A 17,768-nucleotide genomic window follows, 5' to 3' on the forward strand; every position below is an offset into this window, starting at 1 on the left:
GAAAATGTTGCAGTTTTATAGCAAATTTGTTGCTATTCTATAAGTTATTTTTATGGGGCTGTGAGAAGATGTTGCTAATTTATTGCTCTTCTATATATATATGCTATCTGATCAGGGCTGGCTCTAGACTTTTTGGGCCCTAAGTAAAGGCACTGCTGTCTGTCACTGCCATCTGTTTCCACTTCCATTCATCTTTTTGGACACGGATACCTGACCCACATACACTGAACAAAAATATAAATGCAACATGTATAGTGTTGGTTTCATGAGCTGAAATAAAAGATCCCAGAAATGTTGTGCACAAATCTGTTTACATCCCTGTTAGTGAGCATTTCTCCTTTGTCAAGATAATCTATCCACCTGACAGGTGTGGCATAATCAATAAGCTGATTAAACTGCATGATCATTACACAGGTGCACCTTGTGCTGGGGACAAAAGGCCAAATGTGCAGTTTTTCACACAACACAATACCACAGATGTCTCAAGTTTTGAGGGACCGTGCAATTGGCATGCTGACTGCAGGAATGTCCACCAGAGTTGTTGCCAGAGAATTGAATGTTCAATTCTCCACTATAATCTGCCTCCAATGTTGTTTTAGAGCATTTAGCAGTACGTCCAACCAGCCTCATAACCGCAGACTACGTGCATGGCGTCGTGTGGGTGAGCGGTTTTCTGATGTCAAAGTTGTGAACAGAGTGCCTCATGGTGGCGGTGGGGTTATGGTATGGACAGGCATAAGCTGCGGACAACGAACACAATTACATTTTTTCGATGGCAATTTGAATGCACAGAGATACTGTGACAAGATCCTGAGGCCTATTGTTGTGCCATTCATCCGCAACCATCACCTCATGTTTCATCATGAGAATGCACTGCCCCATGTCGCAAGGATCTGTACACAATTCCTGGAATTTGCAAATATCCCAGTTCTTCCATGGCCTGCATACTCACAAGACATGTAAACCTTTGAGCATGTTTGGGATGCTCTGGATCGAAATGTATGACAGCGTGTTCCAGTTCCCGCCAAAATCCAGCAACTTCGCACAGCCATTGAAGAGGAGTGGGACAACATTCCACAGGCCACAATCAACAGCCTGATCAACTCTATGTGAAGGAGATGTGTTGCGCTGCATGAGGCAAATGGTGGACACACCAGATACTTCTGATCCACGCCCCTACCTTTTTATTAAGGTATCTGTGACCAACAGATCAAATCAAAGTTTACTTATCACGTGCGCCCGAATACAACAGGTGTAGACCTTACAGTGAAATGCTTACTTACAGGCTCTAACCAATAGTGCAAAAAAGGTATTAGGTGAACAATGGGTAAATAAAGAAATAAAAACAACAGTAAAAAGACAGTGAAAAATAACAGTAGCGAGGCTATATACAGTAGCGAAGCTATAAAAGTAGCGAGGCTACATACAGACACTGGTTAGTCAGGCTGATTGAGGTAGTATGTACATGTAGATATGGATAAAGTGACTATGCATATATGATGGACAGAGAGTAGCAGTAGCATAAAAGAGGGGTTGGTGGGTGGCGGGACACAATGCAGATAGCCCGGTTAGCCAGTGTGCGGGAGCACTGGTTGGTCGGGCCAATTGAGGTAGTATGTACATGAATGTATAGTTAAAGTGACTATGCATATATGATAAACAGAGTAGCAGCAGCGTAAAAGAGGGTTTGGGGGGCACACAAAGCAAATAGTCTGTGTAGCCATTTGATTACCTGTTCAGGAGTCTTATGACTTGGGGGTAGAAACTGTTGAGAAGCCTTTTTGTCCTAGACTTGGCACTCCGGTACCGCTTGCCATGCGGTAGTAGAGAGAACAGTCTATTGCTGGGGTCTTTGACAATTTTTAGGGCCTTCCTCTGACACCACCTGGTATAGAGGTCCTGGATGGCAGGCAGCTTAGCCCCAGTGATGTACTGGGCCGTACGCACTACCCTCTGTAGTGCTTTGCGGTCGGAAGCCGAGCAATCGCCGAACCAGGCAGTGATGCAGCCAGTCAGGATGCTCTCGATGGTGCAGCTGTAGAACCTTTTGAGGATCTCAGGACCCATGGCAAATCTTTTTAGTTTCCTGAGGGGGAATAGGCTTTGTCATGCCCTCTTCACGACCATCTCGGTGTGTTTGGACCATTCTAATTTGTTGGTGATGTGGACATCAAGGAACAGATGCATATCTGTATTCCCCGTCATGTAAAATCCATAAATTAGGGCCTAATGAATTTATTTAAATTGACTGATTTCTTTATATGAACTATAACTCAGTAAAATCTTTGAAATTGTTGCATGTTGCATTTATATTTTTGCTCAGTATAGATATACGTTTTTTGAAATATTCCTCAGATTCCATTCATTTATTGCTCCCTACATTTTCATTCATGTTTTCCTCCATGAATGCGCTGCATTATATACAGGACAATGGCACCACTAGACAAGTACATGACAGAGCTGTACTGCAGTGTGTTGCAGCACTTTCTAACCTACTGGTTTATATTATTATCACTATGGTAATGATGTGTCACTGAAGGAGTGCCCAACTGTTTCTGTTTCCCTTTTTAATCCGTAAATGAATACCACTGTTCCCCTTCATTATAGGTAACAGAATACAGTAAGCTACATCAGGGAAGTCATACAGTAAACCCACTCACATTTTAGCAGCTGCTCTTATCCGAAACAACTTACAGTATTTAGCGCATGCATTTTTCATACTGGTTCCCCATGGGAATCAAACCCACGACCCTGATGTTGCAAGCACCATGCTCTACCTCTGGACTACACTCACTCACTCACTATTGCCTACCTTCCATCTCTCTATTACCTTCATCCTTGACATAATGTAATCAACATGAAAAATGTTTGTGGTCTGTCCTGGTTAAATAAAGAAGTGAAAGCCTGATAGCAGAAGTGGATAGCAGAATGCCTTTCCCAGCACCTCTGTTCTCTTTGTTTGGTCTTAATAAATAGGTGTGGCGACTTTGTGCTCTACTTGAGAGGCACAGAAATCCTGAATTTGAGGACCTGTGATAACATTAAAAAAAAAAATTGTGAGGTATCCCTGCTATTCACAAAGTCGTGAGGTATCCCTGCTATTCACAAAGTCGTGAGGTATCCCTGCTATTCACAAAATTGTGAGGTATCCCTGCTATTCACAAAGTCGTGAGGTATCCCTGCTATTCACAAAGTCGTGAGGTATCCCTGCTATTCACAAAGTTGTGAGGTATCCCTGCTATTCACAAAGTCGTGAGGTATCCCTGCTATTCACAAAGTCGTGAGGTATTCCTGCTATTCACAAGGTCGTGAGGTATCCCTGCTATTCACAAAGTCGTGAGGTATCCCTGCTATTCACAAAGTCGTGAGGTATCCCTGCTATTCACAAAGTCGTGAGGTATCCCTGCTATTCACAAAGTCGTGAGGTATCCCTGCTATTCACAAAGTCGTGAGGTATCCCTGCTATTCACAAAGTCGTGAGGTATCCCTGCTATTCACAAAGTCGTGAGGTATCCCTGCTATTCACAAAGTCGTGAGGTATCCCTGCTATTCACAAAGTCGTGAGGTATCCCTGCTATTCACAAAGTCGTGAGGTATCCCTGCTATTCACAAAGTCGTGAGGTATCCCTGCTATTCACAAAGTCGTGAGGTATCCCTGCTATTCACAAAGTCGTGAGGTATTCCTGCTATTCACAAAGTCGTGAGGTATTCCTGCTATTCACAAACGGGGGAAATTCCGAGGATTTTCAAGAAAACGAACATTGTCTCTGTATTATTAATGTCTGAATGTTATGCCCTGCTTGCTGCTGTTTCTGACTCGACTGTGGCTCTGAAGTTTTTAACATGTTATCTCTCTAGTGACTCTCTGGTGATAGCAGTGTAGCCTCTCTCTCTCTCTCACTCACCGTTGAGTGAACATTGTGCAATGAACACTGGACACGTCCTTTATCACAGCCAGTCAGTTCAACAGTCGCCATGTTGTTTGAATTTACATGCACGAGCTACAAAATACATAGACATGAATGAATTTGTTTGTTTTGGGTAAGGTTGGTTGGATTGGGTGAATCATTGGGTTATTAGTTACAGGTTTTGTTGACCTGAGTATTAGATGGATCATATTTTGGACAGCTCTCAACCGGTAGAAGAATTAGTAGAATACTGTAATATCTTAGAATTGTGCATATACCCAAAACACAACCAGACACATTGTGATGATTTGAGACACAGTACAAACAGAATGCACAGCTGCTGCAGTTTGAAAATGAAAACATTTGAGTTGAGGGCAGGTGGGTAAAAAGTTTACCAACAGGTAGCAGCCTATGTCAGAGAACCACACAATGAAAGTCAGGACTGGAAACGGAACACAGGTGTGGCATGTGAGCAGAGAAAGACTATCGGTGAATCAGAGGCGGGATCCCTCAGAACATTGTCAAGCAGGTGCATAGTGTAACAGTAATGATGCAGGTCCAACTCAGAACATATCCTCCTCTGACGTAACGATAGCCCACTCATATGTTAAGCATCAAAACTAGGACTCTTTCCAAGTCTTTATGCAACATTGGAAAGTGGAAACACATCTGACTGACTAATTGCAGCATTACCACAAAAATGGAAGAGGCAAGTGGAAGGGGTAGAAAGTAAGGACCTTGTTTGGAAACCCTGCATTAAAGACCAGAACTGGTTAAAGAAAATTGTGAGAAATAAAAAAGTATACCAGTTTAATTAAAGGACAAAAAAAATTGACAGCTGTGCCATACAGATTGCAAAATAGTCGGTAAGAGATTTTCAATATACCGATTCCATAGCACATGGTTTATGAACTAACACACAAAACAACGCCGTATTCAAAACTTTGAGTTTTTCAATTAAAATTATTATACAAAATCCTTGCAACCAATAGGATGTCATATATTTGGGGGATACAACCATCCCAGCTCTGCAGATTTTGCTGTGAAGAGACAGAATCATTACATCATTTGTTTTGGTACTGTCCATATGTAGCTTGTTTTTGGTTAACTCTGCAAATAGCACTGCTGGGTGATTTGAAAAGTCATAGTCAATCAATAAATAATATTGTAATACTCTAAGCAAAAATGTTTAACTTTAATTTAAAATCTGTAGAAACTATGAGAATAAAAAGGTTCATAACTTCTGTGAAACATCACAGCACAGTTGAAAAAAATATGGCAAATAGAAATCAAAACTGAATGGTCTTCAGAGATAGATGGGAGGGGTTGAGGGTAGCTGAGGGATGGGACTAAAAACAAACAAAAGATAACTAATTCAAAATATACTGTGTCTGTAAAATGTACAGTTGAAGTCGGACGTTTCCATACACTTAGGTTGGAGTCATTAAAACTCATTTTTCAACCACTCCACAAATTTCTTGTTAACAAACTGTACTTTTTGCAAATTGGTTAGGACATCTACTTTGTGCATGACACAAGTCATTTTTCCAACAATTGTTCACAGACATATTATTTCACTTATAATTCTCTGTATCACAGTTCCAATGGGTCAGAAGTTTACATACACTAAGTTGACTGTGCCTTTAAACAGCTTGGAAAATTCCAGAAAATTATGTCATGGCTTTAGAAACTTCTGATAGGCTAATTGACATCATTTGAGTCAACTGGAGGTGTACCTGTGGATGTATTTCAAGGCCTAGCTTCAAACTCAGTAACTCCTTGCTTGACATCATGGGACAATCAAAAGAAATCAGCCAAAAATGGATAGTCTGGTTCATCCTCGGGAGCAATTTCCAAACGCCTGAAGGTTCCACGTTCTGGAGGAAACAGGTACAAGTATCTATATCCACAGTAAAACAAGTCCTATATCGACATAACCTCATGACCGCTCAGCAAGGAAGAAGCCACTGCTCCAAAACCGGCATACTTCTCAGGGCTACGTGGAACGCTACTGTCCCCCCAAGGTTCTACCTATTCAACAGCCAGTGAAATATCAGGGCCCCAAATTCAAAACCACAAAATGTCATAATTCAAAGTTCTCAAACATACTACTATTTTACACCATTTTAAAGATGCACTTCTCCTTGATGTAACCACGTTGTCCGATTTCAAAAAGGCTTTACGGCGAAAGCATAAAGTTAGATTATGTTAGGACAGTGAAAACACAAGAAAAACCACACAGCCATTTTCCAAGCAGGAGAGGGGTCACAAAAACCATAAATTCAGCTGAAATTATGCACTACCCTTTGACGATCTTCATCAGATGACACTCCTAGGACATCATGTTACACAATACATGCATTTTTTGTTCGATCAAGTTGATATTTATTTCCAAAAACAGCATTTTAAATTGGCGCGTGATGTTCAGAAAATATTTTGCCTCCAATACTGCCGGTGAATCAGCACAACAATTTACAAAAATACTCATCATAAACGTTGATAAAATATTAAACTGTTATTCAAAGAATTTTAGATTAACATCTCCTTTATGCAACCGCTGTGACAGATTTAAAAAGAACTTCACGGGGAAAGCACACTTTGCAATAATCTGAGTACTGCGTCCGGAAAAATACACCAGGCTATACAGATACCCACCATTTTGGAGTCATCTAAAATCATAAATAGCATTAGAAATATTCACTTACCTTTGATGATCTTCATCAGAAGGCACTTCCAGGAATCCCAGGTCCACAATAAATGTTGTTTTGTTCGATAAAGTCCATAATTTATGTCCAAATACCCCCTTGTTGTTTGCGCGTTCAGTAAACTACTCCAAGTGTAGGAAGCGTGCGGAAAATTTCACGAAGAAAAGTCAAAAAAAGTTATATTTATGTTCGTTCAAACATGTCAAATGTTGTATAGCATCAATCTTTAGGGCCCTTTTAACTTAGAACTTCAATAATATTCTAACCGGACGATTCCAATGTCTTGAAAAAACGTTTTGGAACACAGCTACCCCTCACGTGAACGCGCGGCAATGAACTCATGTGCTTTCCTGAGTCAACAACTTCCAACTCCTTTTGTTGGCTCTCTGTTCACCATAAAAGCCTCAAACAACTTTCTAAAGACTGTTGACATCTAGTGGAAGCCTTAGGAAGTGCAAAATTAACCCTAAGTCACTGTGTGTTAGATAGGCAAGGACTTGAAAGGACTACAACCATCAGATTTTCCACTTCCTGGTTGTATTTTTCTCAGGTTTTTGCCTGCCATATGAGTTCTGTTATACTCACAGACATCATTCAAACAGTTTTAGAAACTTCAGAGTGTTTTCTATCCAAATCTACTAATAATATGCAAATATTTGACTTTGGGCCCGAGTATTAGGAAGTTTACTCTGGGCACGCTTTTCATCCAAAAGTGAAAATACTGCCCCCTATACCCCAACAGGATAAAAAACCCTAGACTATGGTTTGCAACTGCACATGGGAACAAAGATAGTACTTTTTGGAGAAATGTCCTCTGGTCTGATGAAACAAAAATAGAACTCTTTGGCCATAATGACCATCATTATGTTTGGAGGAAAAAGGGGGATGCTTGCAAGCCGAAGAACACCATCCCAACCGTGAAGCACGGGGGTGGCAGCATCATGTTGTGGGGGTGCTTTGCTGCAGGAGGGACTGGTGCACTTCACAAAATAGATGGCTTCATGAGGTAGGAAAATGATGTGGATATATTGAAGCAACAGCTCAAGACATCAGTCAGGAAGTTAAAGCTTTGTCGCAAATGGGTCTTCCAAAGTTGTGGCAAAATGGCTTAAGGACAACAAAGTCAAGGTATTGGAGTGGCCATCACAAATCCCTGACCTCAATCCTATAGACAATTTGTGGGCAGAACTGAAAAAGCGTGTGCGGGTAAGGAGGCCTACAAACCTGATTCATTTATACCAGCTCTGTCAGGAGGAATGTGCCAAAATTCACCCAATTTATTGTGGGAAACGAAACGTTTGACCCAAGTTCAACAATTTAAAGGCAATGCTACCAAATACTAATTGAGTGTATGTAAACTTCTGACCCACTGGGAATGTGATGAAAGAAATAAAAGCTGAAATAAATCATTCTCTCTACTATTATTCTGACATTTCACATTCTTAAAATAAAGTGGTGATCCTAACTGACCTAAGACAGGGACTTTTTACTCTGATTAAATGTCAGGAATTGTGAAAAACTGAGTTTAAATGTATTTGGCTAAGGTGTATGTAAACTTCTGACTTCAACTGTATATAGTATGTATAAACTGCAAGTAGAAGCCTAAGTATTGTTGTCCATTAGTTTACTCCAATTAGGGGAGGGGTGGTAGGGTTAGGGGAAAATAATAAAGGAAAATATATTTAAAATATATATATATATATTTAAAATAATATATACTGTATATTTATAAAATATATATATATGGGGGATTGGAAATGATGCAGACAATTACATTGATAGAAGCCACAATCTTTTTGCAATTTAGAAGCTGATCAACCCCCTGAAAAGAAAAAAAACACACCTGACTGGTTTTGAGTTAGCTCCACACAATGGCAACACACTGAGCCATGGGGCACACCTCAATCCCCGGGCACCAGACTAGACAAGTACAGTACTATCCTTAGAACAACAGACACAGCTATGCTCTACCTTCTGACCCTGAAACCATCTGGGCCAAACATCTGACCTCCAAACACATTACCCTTAAGGTCGATTGACCTTAAAAAAACAGACACTGCTGAAAGCATCTGGCCACTCCCTTGGGTCTAACTCTTCATTACTTAATCCACTTATTTTCAACTCCATTAATATAGAAATATAATTAAATATCATATAATATTCAAGATGAACAGGCTAGCTAGTATTATGTGAGAACTTCCCTGTGGCTCAGTTGGTAGAGCATGGTGTTTGCAACGCCAGGGTTGTGTGTTTGATTCTCACGGGGGCCAGTACAAAAAAAAATAATGTAACTGGATAAACTGTAGCCTAAAGATCGGATTCACTGAGCAGTTAACACCTGCAAACTTGCTCCTGTTATATTCCAGAAAATAATCATACAAAAACCAAAATGATAAAAAGTTGAAAAAGGTAAGGAGAGTGACAAGTCGAATGTGTTTATAAAATAGGTATTTAAGCCTTGTTTAATTTTCTTTCATAAAAGTTTTGTCTCTTGGTCAGGTACAGTCAATGACGAGAATAGTACATTTTTCAGAACTGGCTTTGACGCCTTAGGGGTGTGTCCCACATGTCACCTAATGATGGTGGGAAAGTCACAGCTAGTGTCTTCACGTTGGTTTAGTAGCCTGGACTATTTTTACAGTAAGGAAACATTTGCGCTTTTATTTGTGCCGTATATTTGCTTATTTAAGGACCGTTGTTGTTATTACGTCGGTCTGAGAGGGGAAGAACAATCATAAACTTGATTTATTAAATTGATCTATCAGGGGGTCAGTGCTGAAAATAGCCTAAATCTGGATTGTTGCATCGCGGAAGAGAAATACATGTTTTATGAAGACGAGGACAACCCCGAGAAGGCGCCAGCTATGTGGTGTGGTGGAGTGCGCTGTGTCCGTATGCGGTGCTTCACCAGGTAAAATATATTCCTCAGACAATCTTCCTCTGCTGTTCAGGGCATAGACCTACAGTAGCCTACCTACGTATAGGCTATAGGTCCAGGCGGTCAATGATTTGAGATTGACCGTTACCATTGACATTGAGGGTGAATAGTTTTTCTGTTGTCCGTTATGGTAGCAAGTTCTATTATTAAATGTGTAGATCAAAAATAATAGAAGGTTGAGATAGATGATGCAACAGTGTTATTGGTCAATATAGATTATTTTACAGTGTTGTTATTGGTCAATATAGATTATTTTACAGTGTTGTTATTGGTCAATATATTGGTCAATATAGATTATTTAACAGTGTTGTTATTGGTCAATATAGATTATTTTACAGTGTTGTTATTGGTCAATATATGTTCTTGTAGCTAGGTCTATATGGTGTTCATGTTCTGATTTCACATTTGCAATACCACAGAAAATAGGAAGACAATTAACATGAACTAAACACATTTATACAATCTAATCTAAATAATCTAAATAACAAACTATAGTAGCATTGTTGATTTGAACATACATCTCTGCCAGACTGTCAATATTATCCCACATAGGAATGATCAAACTGTGTGTGTGTGTGTGTGTGTGTGTGTGTGTGTGTGTGTGTGTGTGTGTGTGTGTGTGTGTGTGTGTGTGTGTGTGTGTGTGTGTGGTTTCCAATTGATGTTTTAACAATTCAACAGGTAGACTTATTCTGCAGCTCTCCAGGTGAATGGACCAGAGTAATTGTAATATCGTTTCAGGACACAGCTGATAGTGTAAATTAAAGTGTGTCGTAACAGGCACTCAGTATTGTGTTTACTTTAGAGTCATGTACACCATATTAGTGTTATGTAAGACAATAGCATTAACACATGGATGCTTCCCTACTGTATCAAATATCCATCTGTAACTGACACACAGAAATAACATCAGAGATATCAACACAGGTATTTAAAACCACATTTGTTTCTGCGAGATCAGAAGACGCACCCAAAATATTTTATTCAGAGAAAAAAATGTGGATTTTAATATTGATGTATAAATCAGAGATCTAGACTGTTCTAGTAGAGAGGATGTATGGTGTCTGTGTGTTCCTTATACTGTAGAGAGGATGTATGGTGTCTGTGTGTTCCTTATACTGTAGAGAGGATGTATGGTGTCTCTGTGTTCCTTATACTGTAGAGAGGATGTATGGTGTCTCTGTGTTCCTTATACTGTTGAGAGGATGTATGGTGTCTGTGTGTTCCTTATACTGTAGAGAGGATGTATGGTGTCTGTGTGTTCCTTATACTGTAGAGAGGATGTATGGTGTCTCTGTGTTCCTTATACTGTAGAGAGGATGTATGGTGTCTTTGTGTTCCTTATACTGTAGAGAGGATGTATGGTGTCTCTGTGTTCCTTATACTGTAGAGAGGATGTATGGTGTCTCTGTGTTCCTTATACTGTAGATAGGATGTATGGTGTCTCTGTGTTCCTTATACTGTAGAGAGTATGTATGGTGTCTCTGTGTTCCTTATACTGTAGAGAGGATGTATGGTGTATGTGTGTTCCTTATACTGTAGAGAGGATGTATGGTGTCTGTGTGTTCCATATACTGTAGAGAGGATGTATGGTGTCTGTGTGATCCTTATACTGTAGAGAGGATGTATGGTGTCTCTGTGTTCCTTATACTGTAGAGAGGATTATGGTGTCTGTGTGTTCCTTATACTGTAGAGAGGATGTATGGTGTCTCTGTGGTCCTTATACTGTAGAGAGGATGTATGGTGTCTGTGTGTTCCTTATACTGTAGAGAGGATGTATGGTGTCTGTGTGTTCCTTATACTGTAGAGAGGATGTATGGTGTCTCTGTGTTCCTTATACTGTAGAGAGGATGTATGGTGTCTTTGTGTTCCTTATACTGTAGAGAGGATGTATGGTGTCTCTGTGTTCCTTATACTGTAGAGAGGATGTATGGTGTCTCTGTGTTCCTTATACTGTAGAGAGGATGTATGGTGTCTGTGTGTTCCTTATACTGTAGAGAGGATGTATGGTGTCTCTGTGTTCCTTATACTGTAGAGAGGATGTATGGTGTCTCTGTGTTCCTTATACTGTAGAGAGGATGTATGGTGTCAGTGTGTTCCTTATACTGTACAGAGGATGTATGGTGTCTCTGTGTTCCTTATACTGTAGAGAGGATGTATGGTGTCTCTGTGGTCCTTATACTGTAGAGAGGATGTATGGTGTCAGTGTGTTCCTTATACTGTAGAGAGGATGTATGGTGTCTCTGTGTTCCTTATACTGTAGAGAGGATGTATGGTGTCTCTGTGTTCCTTATACTGTAGAGAGGATGTATGGTGTCTCTGTGTTCCTTATACTGTAGAGAGATGTATGGTGTCTGTGTGTTTCTTATACTGTAGAGAGGATGTATGGTGTCTCTGTGGTCCTTATACTGTAGAGAGGATGTATGGTGTCAGTGTGTTCCTTATACTGTAGAGAGGATGTATGGTGTCTTTGTGTTCCTTATACTGTAGAGAGGATGTATGGTGTCTCTGTGTTCCTTATACTGTAGAGAGGATGTATGGTGTCTCTGTGTTCCTTATACTGTAGAGAGGATGTATGGTGTCTCTGTGTTCCTTGTACTGTAGAGAGGATGTATGGTGTCTGTGTGTTCCTTATACTGTAGAGAGGATGTATGGTGTCTCTGTGTTCCTTATACTGTAGAGAGGATGTATGGTGTCTCTGTGTTCCTTGTACTGTAGAGAGGATGTATGGTGTCTCTGTGTTCCTTATACTGTAGAGAGGATGTATGGTGTCTCTGTGGTCCTTATACTGTAGAGAGGATGTATGGTGTCTGTGTGTTCCTTATACTGTAGAGAGGATGTATGGTGTCTGTGTGTTCCTTATACTGTAGAGAGGATGTATGGTGTCTTTGTGTTCCTTATACTGTAGAGAGGATGTATGGTGTCTCTGTGTTCCTTATACTGTAGAGAGGATGTATGGTGTCTGTGTGTTCCTTATACTGTAGAGAGGATGTATGGTGTCTCTGTGTTCCTTATACTGTAGAGAGGATGTATGGTGTCTCTGTGGTCCTTATACTGTAGAGAGGATGTATGGTGTCTCTGTGTTCCTTATACTGTAGAGAGATGTATGGTGTCTCTGTGGTCCTTATACTGAAGAGAGGATGTATGGTGTCTCTGTGTTCCTTATACTGTAGAGAGGATGTATGGTGTCTGTGTGTTCTTTATACTGTAGAGAGGATGTATGGTGTCTCTGTGTTCCTTATACTGTAGAGAGGATGTATGGTGTCTCTGTGTTCCTTATACTGTAGAGAGGATGTATGGTGTCTTTGTGTTCCTTATACTGTAGAGAGGATGTATGGTGTCTCTGTGTTCCTTATACTGTAGAGAGGGTGTATGGTGTCTGTGTGTTTCTTATACTGTAGAGAGGATGTATGGTGTCTCTGTGGTCCTTATACTGTAGAGAGGATGTATGGTGTCTCTGTGGTCCTTATACTGTAGAGAGAATGTATGGTGTCTCTGTATTCCTTATACTGTAGAGAGGATGTATGGTGTCTCTGTGTTCCTTATACTGTAGAGAGATGTATGGTGTCTCTGTGGTCCTTATACTGTAGAGAGGATGTATGGTGTCTCTGTGGTCCTTATACTGTAGAGAGGATGTATGGTGTCTCTGTGTTCCTTATACTGTAGAGAGGATGTATGGTGTCTCTGTGGTCCTTATACTGTAGAGAGGATGTATGGTGTCTGTGTGTTCCTTATACTGTAGAGAGGATGTATGGTGTCTCTGTGTTCCTTGTACTTGTCTCATCAGTCAAATCTTATCTCTTGGTCATGCAATTAGACCGGGCTAAATCTAGACAGTATCATCTATTTTTTAGACACGGGTTCGTTTGGTCTCACCACACCTTCACTATCTCAGTAGTGCAGTCAAAGTTTTTTATTTCATTTGTGGTAAAGGATTCTCATCAGACTTGATACAGAGTTGCTTTAACAATGAAATGTGTTGGGATTGATTTCGGAGTTGTTAACGTTGATGCTGTGAACTGTTGTTTTACAGAACGATGACCAGAGCCTCTGATCTCCAACACATGGGAACTCGGAGACATCCAACCCTGCTCTGGATATCCCTGCTGGTCCTTCTTCTTCATGTAGCCAGAGGTGAGGTGTTGTAACCAGTAAACAACACAATACATCAGAAACACACCTTTTCAGAACACAATCCAAAGGTTGTACTGAGAAACCATTGAGGAATGTCTCATTAGTCTGTTTAGCTGTTTACAGAGGGAATCTGAGAAACCCCATCCTACTGTAAGGCTGGAGAAGTCTGACATGCTGGTCACTCAGCATTACCTGTCATCAACACACACGCAATGCCTCATACCTCCTAAGTATAGAAAAACCTGCTGGTCTGGTTCGAGTCTCACCTGCAACTAAACACCCAGAAATGTGACAAAGATGTTGTTAGTCAACACATAGTGGAGATGGAAACAGTCACACTAAGGCCGAGAGGTAGGGAGGAAGGGAGGAAACAGGAACAGTTGAAAAAAGGGGAAGGATTGGGTAGGTTTTTGTTATAGTGGATGGAAAAAGGCCTGTTATCAACAGCCATTCGACTTCTTAACAGCAGGCTTTTACTGGCCATTCTGGCTGGTGCGTTAATCTGTAGAATGTCTTAGGTATTGTTCACTTATGTTGTTAACCTAGACTGTCTGTCGGGCTCCCTGATCTGGGGAAGTGGCCGAGTGTCTAAAGTTATCGTTACACTGACCATGTTGACTTCTCTGTTTCTGTTCTCAGTAAATTCATCATTACAACCCGCTGCCCCGCCTCCTTCGTACACAACTCCACCAAGTGCACCACTTATAACAAACACTATATCAACTACACAGACTACAACCACATCAGTGTCTACCACCCAAAATACTGTAGCATCAACCATATCACATAGTAGCACAACATCGACACCAGCTATAGCCACAACACCTGCAGCTCTATCAGCTATAGCCACAACACCTGCAGCTCCATCAGCTATAGACACAACACCTGCAGCCCCACCAGCTATAGCCACAACACCTGCAGCTCCACCAGCTATAGCCACAACACCTGCAGCTCCACCAGCTATAGCCACAACACCTGTAGCTCCACCAGCTATAGCCACAACGCCTGCAGCTCCATCAGCTATAGCCACAACACCTGCAGCTCCATCAGCTATAGCCACAACGCCTGCAGCTCCATCAGCTATAGCCACAACGCCTGCAGCTCCACCAGCTATAGCCACAACGCCTGCAGCTCCACCAGCTATAGCCACAGCGCCTGCAGCTCCATCATCTATAGCCACAAGGCCTGCAGCTCCATCAGCTATAGCCACAACGCCTGCAGCTCCACCAGCTATAGCCACAACGCCTGCAGCTCCATCAGCTATAGCCACAACGCCTGCAGCTCCACCAGCTATAGCCACAACGCCTGCAGCTCCACCAGCTATAGCCACAACGCCTGCAGCTCCATCAGCTATAGCCACAACGCCTGCAGCTCCACCAGCTATAGCCACAACGCCTGCAGCTCCACCAGCTATAGCCACAACGCCTGCAGCTCCACCAGCTATAGCCACAGCGCCTGCAGCTCCATCAGCTATAGCCACAACGCCTGCAGCTCCACCAGCTATAGCCACAACGCCTGCAGCTCCACCAGCTATAGCCACAACGCCTGCAGCTCCATCAGCTATAGCCACAACTCCTGCAGCTCCACCAGCTATAGCCACAACGCCTGCAGCTCCATCAGCTATAGCCACAACACCTGCAGCTCCATCAGCTATAGCCACAACACCTGCAGCTCCACCAGCTATAGCCACAACACCTGCAGCTCCATCAGCTATAGCCACAACACCTGCAGCTCCATCAGCTATAGCCACAACACCTGCAGCTCCACCAGCTATAGCCACAACACCTGCAGCTCCACTAGCTATAGCCACAACACCTGCAGCTCCATCAGCTATAGCCACAGCACCTGCAGCTCCATCAGCTGTAGCCACAGCACCTGCAGCTCCATCAGCTATAGACACAACACCTGCAGCTCCACCAGCTATAGCCACAACGCCTGCAGCTCCATCAGCTATAGCCACAACACCTGCAGCTCCATCAGCTATAGCCACAACGCCTGCAGCTCCATCAGCTATAGCCACAACACCTGCAGCTCCACCAGCTATAGCCACAACGCCTGCAGCTCCATCAGCTATAGCCACAACGCCTGCAGCTCCACCAGCTATAGCCACAACGCCTGCAGCTCCATCAGCTATAGCCACAACGCCTGCAGCTCCACCAGCTATAGCCAAAACGCCTGCAGCTCCACCAGCTATAGCCACAACGCCTGCAGCTCTATCAGCTATAGCCACAACGCCTGCAGCTCCATCAGCTATAGCCACAACGCCTGCAGCTCCATCAGCTATAGACACAACGCCTGCAGCTCCACCAGCTATAGCCACAACGCCTGCAGCTCCATCAGCTATAGCCACAACGCCTGCAGCTCCACCAGCTATAGCCACAACGCCTGCAGCTCCATCAGCTATAGCCACAACGCCTGCAGCTCCACCAGCTATAGCCACAACGCCTGCAGCTCCATCAGCTATAGCCACAACGCCTGCAGCTCCACCAGCTATAGCCACAACGCCTGCAGCTCCACCAGCTATAGCCACAACGCCTGCAGCTCCATCAGCTATAGCCACAACTCCTGCAGCTCCACCAGCTATAGCCACAACGCCTGCAGCTCCATCAGCTATAGCCACAACACCTGCAGCTCCTTCAGCTATAGCCACAACACCTGCAGCTCCATCAGCTATAGGCACAACACCTGCAGCTCCACCAGCTATAGCCACAACACCTGCAGCTCCACCAGCTATAGCCACAACACCTGCAGCTCCATCAGCTATAGCCACAACACCTGCAGCTCCATCAGCTATAGCCACAACACCTGCAGCTCCATCAGCTATAGCCACAACACCTGCAGCTCCACCAGCTATAGCCACAACACCTGCAGCTCCACCAGCTATAGCCACAACACCTGCAGCTCCACTAGCTATAGCCACAACACCTGCAGCTCCATCAGCTATAGCCACAGCACCTGCAGCTCCATCAGCTGTAGCCACAGCACCTGCAGCTCCATCAGCTATAGACACAACACCTGCAGCTCCACCAGCTATAGCCACAACGCCTGCAGCTCCATCAGCTATAGCCACAATGCCTGCAGCTCCACCAGCTATAGCCACAACGCCTGCAGCTCCATCAGCTATAGCCACAACGCCTGCAGCTCCACCAGCTATAGCCACAACGCCTGCAGCTCCATCAGCTATAGCCACAACACCTGCAGCTCCACCAGCTATAGCCACAGCGCCTGCAGCTCCATCAGCTATAGCCACAACGCCTGCAGCTCCACCAGCTATAGCCACAGCGCCTGCAGCTCCATCAGCTATAGCCACAACGCCTGCAGCTCCATCAGCTATAGCCACAACGCCTGCAGCTCCATCAGCTATAGCCACAACATCTGCAGCTCCACCAGCTATAGCCCCAACACCTGCAGCTCCATCAGCTATAGCCACAACACCTGCAGCTCCATCAGCTATAGCCACAACACCTGCAGCTCCATCAGCTATAGCCACAACACCTGCAGCTCCACCAGCTATTGCCACAACACCTGCAGCTCCACCAGCTATAGCCACAATACCTGCAGCTCCATCAGCTATAGCCACAACATCTGCAGCTCCATCAGCTATAGCCACAACACCTGCAGCTCCATCAGCTATAGCCACAACACCTGCAGCTCCACCAGCTATAGCCACAACACCTGCAGCTCCACCAGCTATAGCCACAACACCTGCAGCTCCATCAGCTATAGCCACAACACCTGCAGCTCCATCAGATATAGCCACAACACCTGCAGCTCCATCAGCTATAGCCAAAACAACTGCAGCTCCATCTGCTATAGCCACAACACCTGCAGCTCCACCAGCTATAGCCACAACGCCTGCAGCTCCATCAGCTATAGCCACAACGCCTGCAGCTCCATCAGCTATAGCCACAACGCCTGCAGCTCCATCAGCTATAGCCACAGCGCCTGCAGCTCCATCAGCTATAGCCACAGCGCCTGCAGCTCCATCAGCTACAGCCACAACGCCTGCAGCTCCATCAGCTACAGCCACAACGCCTGCAGCTCCATCAGCTACAGCCACAACGCCTGCAGCTCCATCAGCTA

This window comes from Salmo salar, chromosome 11, assembly GCF_965601325.2.
Source record: "Salmo salar chromosome 11, fSalSal1, whole genome shotgun sequence".
Taxonomy (NCBI): Eukaryota; Metazoa; Chordata; class Actinopteri; order Salmoniformes; family Salmonidae; genus Salmo; species Salmo salar.